The following is a 9052-nucleotide window of genomic DNA, read 5'->3' as shown; positions in this document are numbered from 1 at the left end:
GAAGAATATAATGCACAGTTTGGTCAAGTTTGAAGAAAATCCAACTATTATTAACAAAGTTATTGGGGGTGAAACTTTACAATTTTTTGTGAATTTCGTGCACTCTACAACCCGCATGACGTCATCATCACATATCAATTCGTCAATACCACAACGAAATGAATTTTTACGAATTGGGTCGCAGACAATTATTTTGTTTTAGTTTTTTAGTTATTTGTCAACCAGACATGTGTATATGTAGGTATATAATATATGCGTGCTAATGAACTTTGCGGCTAGTGCCTAATTCAGATAGATATAAGACGTAAATCGGAAATATGAGTACGATAAATTTAGATATGTGCATATATGTGTACAGCAGGTAATAGGCAGTTTGTTTGTTTAGGGTGAGCATGATATCTATGGCTCTAATATGTACGTATGTCTCGTAGTTTGGAAAAATATGAAGGATTATGTTGGATTTGTAGCTATATACGGACAGAGAAATGTGCGTCTCTTACATAACACAAAACCTTTATACCCGAAGCGCGAGCTTCCGGTATTCCGACTTGTTTTCTTTTTTTGTGCGTACACGGAGGTGGAAAATCTTAGAAAGACACGTCCGCCGCAGGTCCGCCGCCCGAATGGCGGAACTACAGCGGGCGCGTGTGGGATTCACACTCACTAAAAACCACCCCCGGTCTCTCCAGCCCCAGCCCCGCGGGACCACCATTGAGGTATTACTTCGCGGGGTAGGTTTGCCCTTAGGCACTCATCCTTCTCCTATTTGCAGCTTTCCTCCTTCTTTGTTCCTTCAGCAACTCCTCCTGCATTTGGATGATTGCGGAGCCAACCGCAAGCCACTTCTCCTCGGACTCCAGCATCTCAGTAACCAAGCTCTCCGGGGTCCCGCTCCTGCCCAGCACCTGGTTTAAGCTCCTTCTCTCCATCGCAAATCGTGGGCAGTGAAACGGTATGCCATCGCATCTGGGACAGTTCGGAAAATCATTCAACCCAAAGCGGTGCAGATACTGCCTGTAGCAACCACCGTGCCCCGCGAGGAACTGGGTAATGTGGTAGTTGGTCTCCCCATGTTTTCGCTCAAGCCACACCCTAATGTTGGGAATGAGCCTGTGCGTCCACCGACCTTTCGCAAACTCGTCCCATCTGCGTTGCCAGAGATCAAGCGACTCTGACCTTGCCGCATTTCTACGCTGTGCATGCCCCTCCATATGTCTTGCATTATACAGGACACTCATTTCTTTGGCCAGAATGTCAACCGGGATCATGCCTGCCACCACCAATACTGCTTCATCTGATGTGGTTCTAAAAGCTCTGCAAACCCTCAAAGCCATCCGCCGGTAAACCGAGTTCACCTGCTTCCGTCTGTGAGAGTTTGCAAGCGCCTCTGCCCACACAGGCGACGGGTAGAGCAGGATGGAGCGCACCACTCCGGCTAGCACCAACCTCCGGCAATGTTTCGGCCCACCAATATTTGGCAACATTTTTGCAAGTGCCGTGGTGGCACTGGCTGCCTTTTGGCATGCATACTCTAGGTGTTCCCTAAAACTCAATTTGGTGTCAATTATTACCCCCAGGTATTTGATAGCCGGCTTTGATACGATCGTATGTCCACCGACCTCCACTTTTACAGTGTTATTTTTCCTGCGTTTCGTTATTAAGACCGCTTCCGTTTTCGCGTCCGCCAAGGTCAGCCCGGCCTTTTCTAGCCAGGACTTTATCGCTCTCACTGTTTCTGTTGCGTAAACCTCCACATCTTCTGGGTGTTTTGCTGCAACAACCACAGCTAGGTCATCAGCAAAGCCGACAACCGTAGTCCCCTCTGGGACGGGAAGAGCAATCACCCCATTATACATGATATTCCACAACAGGGGACCAAGTACCGATCCCTGTGGTACCCCGGCTGTGACAATGTACTCTTTGGGGCCCTCATCCGTCCCGTACCAGAGAGTCCTCTCTGAGAGGTAGTTTTCCACCAAATTCGCTAAGTATCCGGGGACACCTACGTCAGCCAACGCCCCTTTAATTCTATTCCAGTTGGCCGAGTTGAATGCGTTTTTCACATCCAACGCCACCACGGCACAGCAGCCACCAGAAATCAGTGCACCTTTTGCCAGGTTTACCACCATGCCAATTGCGTCCACCGTAGAGTGGGCGCGTCGGAAACCAAACTGGCGTTCCGACAAACCATTGCTGGCTTCGACGATGGGCAGGAGTCTGTTGTAGATGACCCTCTCCATCATCTTTCCCATTGTATCCAACAGGCAGATAGGACGGTACGACGCTGAGTTTCCAGGTGGCTTGCCAGGCTTCGGAAGCAACACCAACTTTTGCTTTTTCCACTGGGCAGGGAATATTCCTTCTTTTAGGCACTCCTCGAAGGTGTTGGCGAAAAGGTCGGGCCTAGTCTTCACTGCCAGTTTCAAAGCTCGGTTGGGGATGCCATCCAACCCTGGGGCCTTGTTGTCACCGAACCTACCACATATTTCCCGCAGCTCCTCCACAGTTACAGGCGGTATTATGCCGTCATTTAGCTGGAGAAAACTTTGCCTTCCCCTATTTTCGTGGTGAGGGAACAGAGTGGTAACAATCTGTTTCATGAGGCGCGGACAGGTCACCTGGGGTGATTTCCGCAGCCTTTTCATCACCACTCTGTAAGCCTCGCCCCAAGGGTTTATGTCGGCATGGTCGCACAGCTGTTTGACGCAGTTCTATTTGCTCCTCCGAATGGCTTCCTTTAGGCGGCCACGCAATTGCTTGTGTGCCTACTCTCGACCGTCGCCGCCGGGTTTTCCCCTGAGCCTCTGGCAAAGCCTCCTTGCCCGAAAACATGCTGCTCGCAAACTTGGGATTTCGTTGTTCCACCAGTAGTTGGGTTGCCTACTGGGGAGCAATCGCCTTCTGGGCATAGTAGCATCGCATGCTTCCGTCACCCATCGAGTGATCTGGGTGGCTTTCTCTCCAGCCGTACCATTCAGGGATATGTCGGATTTGAGCACCGCGGAAAACGTGTCCCCCTCGAAAGCTTTCACTGTCCAGCCAAGCATACCACCCGGCATTCTGCGAAAATTCTTTTTCGAGCTCGATCCGCCCTTGATCTCTATGCAGATTGCCTGGTGGTCGCTGTGAGTATAGTCCTCACTGACATGCCAAGCGATTCTACTGGCTAAAGTGGCACTCACGTAAGTCAGGTCCACTATAGACCCCAGGCCCCTTCCCCGGAAAGTGTACGAAGACCCAACATTCGCCAGTACCACGTCCAGCTCCGCGAATGCTTCGAGGAGAACACGTCCCCTGACATTAGTTACCCGGCTGCCCCATTCAAGAGCCCACGCATTGAAATCGCCTCCTATTATGATCGGCCAACGTCCTCGTGCATCCAAAACAAGAGCAGCAAGCATCCGCTCATACTCGACGAGTGTAGCGCTGGGTGGAGCATAGCAGCTGTAGATGTGGATGCCCTTCACCTTCGCTCTGATGAAGCCCTCCTCCGGGTGCTCCATTATTTCCTGGGAGGCTTGTTCTCCACAAGTCCACAACGCTGCTTGGCCCGTTTGGTCTTTGACCCAAACGCTACCACCGCGGTTTCGGTATGGTTCACTTAGTATGGCCACATCGATGTTTTTCTCGCAGATGGTTTGCGTGAGTAGATCCTGCGCCGCCTCGCAGTGGTTGAGGTTGATTTGTGGCAACCTCATCTGCGATTCGTGCTAAGGGCTCTCCTGTATTCCGGGCACCTGCTGCTGCCCGCAATGTGCCGATGGTCCACACCCTCCTTTCCTTTGCACAGTAGACAATTGGGGTCAGCTCCGCAGTCCTTGCCGATGTGGCCTTCCAATCCGCATCTCCTGCATTGCTTTGACCTGTCATTTGGGTTAGTGCATGACTTCGCAATGTGACCAAAGCCAAGACATCTAAAGCACCGTTTTAACGCCACCTGTTCCCTAAGGCGACACATAACCCAGCCTATTCTCACTCTCCCTGCTGCTAACAGTTTGAGTGCGTTCTCCACTGGTAGGCTGATGATGGCGGTTTGTGTTCCCCCATAGGCTTTCCTTAGCGTTTTCACCACTGACTCTTGTAGTCCGGCAAGATCGAACTGTTTCTCCAACGCTTCGCGAATCTCCTCCTTCGTCGTGCTTTCATCTATATCTTTGCAGATTATAGTGATCTCCGGCCTGCTAGCTCTTATGTCGGCTTCCTGCCCTAAAGTCTTCCCGATTTGGCTTAAGAATTTGTGCGCGGTTACATCCTTGGATTTCTTAAGTTCCAATATAAGATCTCCCTTCTGCGACCGTCTAATACGGCTGACGTTGTCTCCCAAATTGGTGAGTTTGGGGTCTGCCTTCACTTTCCTGAGAATGTCGGCGTATGACCCTTCGCCTCGTTTAGAAATGAAAATCACCTCCGGTCTAATCTTCCTCCGATAATTTCTTTTCCGTGGTTCTACCTTTCTCCAAGCTTCCGCATCCGCCTTTGGAGGTTCGATCCCTTTTCTCGAGGTAGCCGCTGCAGTATTTTCACTGGTAGCTTCAGACGTACTTTTCATGAACTCCGCCTTTCTGGGAGTTGAGTCCTTTTTTCTTTTCGGGGTTTGCTGGCCTGTTGAGTCATTCAGCTTCTCGCGCAGCCTCTTTCCCGGTTTCTCCCCTTTTGTGTTTTGAACCGGCGTTACTTGAGTTGCCTGGTTCACTTTTCCAATCGGCGACTTCCCTACTCGTTCATCCTGGGCCTTGCTGTACGTCAAACGGATGCCTCTTATCATGGCCCTTATATTTTGGTGAATGTTCCTGCGCTCCTTGATAAACTCACACAGCTCCATGATCTTTTTACCGAGGGCAGTACAGGCAGCTCCTGACTGATCATTGCTCAAAACATCGCTCGGGTGAATCGGCGTCAGTGATTCTTCCTCATCGAAGACTCCCGCTATACGCTTCCCACTGGGGGTAGCGTGCCCGTGTGGGAGGGGATCTGCGAAAAATCGAGCTCCTTCTGAACGGATCCATCACTGGAACCAGTTCAAGTTCCTCCCGTACGCTTGTAACATTAGATGCCACAGTAGCCAAGGTTCCCACTACTGAGGCACTGCGGTCGTTGGATATCGACGGCCGGGAGCCCGCTTGCTCACTCCCAAAAACCGCCGGCACTGGGTTTCCGAAGCCCTGCACCGTAACTTCATTCTTCTTCTGCTCCTCCATGTTTGGTTTTATTTCTGGGTATCCTTCCCATAGCCAATTTTTATCCACGGGTGGGCGTTTACTTCCCACCTACCCGGCCTGCGCATAAACATGCCCATACACGCACACCTCCGGATGCGTGCATGTGCATGGCCATGACACATTCGCCGAGCATTCCCTTATCCGCACGAAGGGACACGCCTGATGGGAGATTTGGCAACTCCACACAGAAGTGTTACCTCTGTTTTAAGGTAAATGGTTTGGTGACATTGTAAGTTTATAGGAAACGCAGATAGAAGACGCGATAGGTAGGTATAATCTTATTGCTATAAGGTAGGTTCGTTGATTTGCTAGAGAATCAAAGATTTAACAGGATTTGACAGAACTTCACATATTGGAATTTTATCTATTTGTGGTTTGTGTTCTCCCTCCATCCATTTTTGGCGGTGTGGTTCCCACGCTGCCGCTTTTGTTTTACGAATCGCTCATCGATCCCCTCTGTATATGATAGCTGCTTGCTTGAAAATGTGGCTGAAAATAGAATAGCTCCTCTCCTTTTGTCAAGATTATCTTAATTAAAATTATTGGATAACTTCATTTTCGATTGATTTTTGGTGATGGATTTGAACGAATTGATTTAGTATGGTTAGGTTTTCGAAAACGCGTCCTGTGTCGATTTATACTAACGAAAAGTGACGTATAGCCTTAAAAATCATTTGAATGTCATAAGGGAAAAGCTTTGTGCTTCAGTTCAATTAGGATCCAAAGAAAAACCATTAAATTTCCAAGAATCAGGCAGAAGCTAACAAGGAGATAGTCCAGGTTCAAGAAAATATGTGTCCATACAAATTACCCACTGGTCATTATCTCTATTCAGAGGAAGAATTGGGGTCATTAATTGATGGTCTGACGATTCGGTGCCGGGGATCATTTAGAAACCATCCAGCGATGGATTGGTAGCCTTATTGGTATTCGTAGCCAATTATATCTGTCAGGAAAGTATATATTGAACAAGTCGGAATACCGGAAGCTGGGCGCTTCGGCTATAAAAGTTTTGTGTTCATCTATGCATGGTTTCCCATTCGTTCATATGCGTGTGTTCGTTTCAAGTGGGGGAGGGGGGAGAAGCAAGGCCTCTGAGCACCTAGACCTTACTGGTCCATTGTATTCGATTCCTCCGTGTAACAAAATATCCCAGATTCGTTTATGTATCGTAGGATTTGCGTTTGTGAATGTGGTGCTACCCGCTGCAGTTGAAGCGCACCAACACCAAGTGCTACGGGAAGTGATAAGGAAAAAAGTAGATACATCCAAGATCAATCTTTCGAATGCATCTGATTCCTGCTGGTCTAAGATGAGGACAGGCACCCAAAAAAACCATCTAGGCGACATCAACTCACCAAAACATTAACCACATGGGCCTCGAGCTATTAACCTACCTCGTGCCTATCCGGAAGGTGCACAATGAGATTTCATATTGCCGCGGAAGTTGCTCCTCCTGTATAAAGCCTTCTTGCCTTGAGCTTGCCAAAAAAAACACAGACATGGAAGGAATGCAATATTTGCAATCAATTCCACAGTATACAGAGTGTGCTTCAAATGTCTACGCAAATACCATATCATTAACAATTGCCCATCCATGTCCAGAGGCCAGATTTTAATCAGATGCAACCATACGTTACTTTAAACCAAGCATGTGGTGACTCCTAATGAATCTCTAATAGCACCAATCTAAAAGACATTTTTAACCAAGGAGATCTCAAAACACAAATCGGTGCTAACCCACAATCACGGTTAGAGTCATGAACACCCCCCGCCCCCTCTCCGCCCTCCACCCAATTGTTGTGTCGAAAAAGTAATTACAGCAATGTTCGGATTTCTGATCTTGGAGCACCCCACAAGTGTGAGACATGTTGACGTTGAAGATAAGTCCCCGAACTTGAGATGAACTATTAATATGTCCGCCTTGATGAAAGCAAATATCACCCAGCAGTCAGCGTTTGACTTCAGCAGAAACGATTACAGTCGAATGGCCGAAGAAAACATCTACACACGTGATGAACTCCGCAGACACAAAGGGAGGCTTCCATTGAAAGAGGATGCGACATTCTTCCCAATGGAAAGCCTATATAACTGTCCCTCAACCTCATGGTAAAGTATCAATTTACAAGTGAAACCACGAAGCTTAGGGTATTTTATAATGCATCTTAAGAGACGCCATCAGTAATAACTCTGAACAATATTCCGTTGACAAGGTCATACATTCAGGAGAGCCTGTTCCGTACATTCATGAGATAGGAAGTTGATTAATACCCAGGTCATCACGCCGACACCAAGACATCAAACCCACAGGAATCGTCAGCAACCTTTGGCGGGTCGGTTACCATACGGGGTGTGACTTCCCCGACGTACCCGAGTAAGTAATTCTGACACACTAACTGGCAGTATACCTGCATCCTTGGTAGTAGCCTTGAGAAGGCCTCTCACTGGAGAGCGAACTGCAAATGACCGTTACACGTCGGGACACATTGTGAGTCGCCGGAGACGAGTATTTTGTGAGAAGCGGCCAAGGGCTCTTGTTTCTAGCCTAGAGCCCATATGCTCTCTAGAAATCCTGGATCTTGACTGCCCCACAGAAAAGTCGCAGTGGAGGAGGCGATAAAGCATGAATGTCCAGACGTAACCAATGCCCGGATAGGTATCACCTCTGTAAATGCTCGATGTCAAAAACTCACCGTGGTGGAAGCCCCCGAACAATATGCGAGGAAACACCTTAGCTGCCGGAAAATGAAAATTGGATGGGTAATATGCAAGGTACGTATGTGGATAGTCCCCACCAAGTGCTACAGGTGTCTGGACTATGAAGACACGTCGGCAATTTGCCAGGGACCGTACAGGAGGACAGCATGCCGCAGATGCGGCTAGGTAGGTAGCATCAAGCAAAGACCTGCAATGAAAGCGAAAGTTGTGCCCTCTGTAGGGATCGTGGCGCGTCAGGTGAGAGCGTCGCACACACTGCGGGGGGGGGGGGGGGTCCGGACGGTGTCCAATCTTCAGGGCGAAACTTGAGCGGGCTAGGGCGCGAATGGTATCATCCGCATTTTACAAACTAAAATGCACCGGATTGCAACCGCTCACCAGTTTTTAGCACAGTTCGCTGCAGAGGCAAATGCTCATCTAGTGCTAATCAGTGAGCATTAAAAAACAGGAACCCGACTTCATGGCATCTCAATTTATTGGCACCGCTGCCATCTTGTTTCGGGACGTCGTTCGACTTCGAGTTCTTGCTGAAGGCCGAGGGAATGGATTTGCCTGGATTCGGTGTTTAGGGTTAACGCTTTTTAGCGGCGCCAGCTTGAACCTCTGGAGGACGCCGTTTTGGGCACGGAAGGACGAATCCTGGTAGATGGTGATTTTAATGCCAGGGCCCTTGAATGCCAACGTTTCGTCGCCCAGTCTGTAAAGGAAGCATTCCTGACAACACCTTTATGTCGGAATCTCTGGCATCATCGGTGGACGGGTGGCGAATCATCGCGTTCGAAGTGGTTGACGCTACTTACCGGCGAGCACAAACTTAACTGTCGCGAGAATGAACATGAAGAAGTTTATCGAAGTTCTTGGAGCAGGCAAAGCCACGCTGGAGGGCGCTCCGCAGCTGACATCGTCGCAAATTTGGTGATGACTCTGATAACGACGGCGTGTGAGGCTTCCATCCCCGGAGGGGCCCCAGCCACGATAAACCTTCTATGTACTGGTGGACGTCAGAAATTATCGACCTACGGAGAGAGTGCCATAAGCTCCGCCACCTGAAACCACCTGAAACCCTTCAAGACACAACATTAATCCGTATTAGAATCAAGGTCGTCTTCCTTTTC

This window comes from Hermetia illucens, chromosome 7 (genome assembly GCF_905115235.1).
Source record: "Hermetia illucens chromosome 7, iHerIll2.2.curated.20191125, whole genome shotgun sequence".
Taxonomy (NCBI): Eukaryota; Metazoa; Arthropoda; class Insecta; order Diptera; family Stratiomyidae; genus Hermetia; species Hermetia illucens.
Note: the sequence above shows the minus strand (reverse complement) of the source record.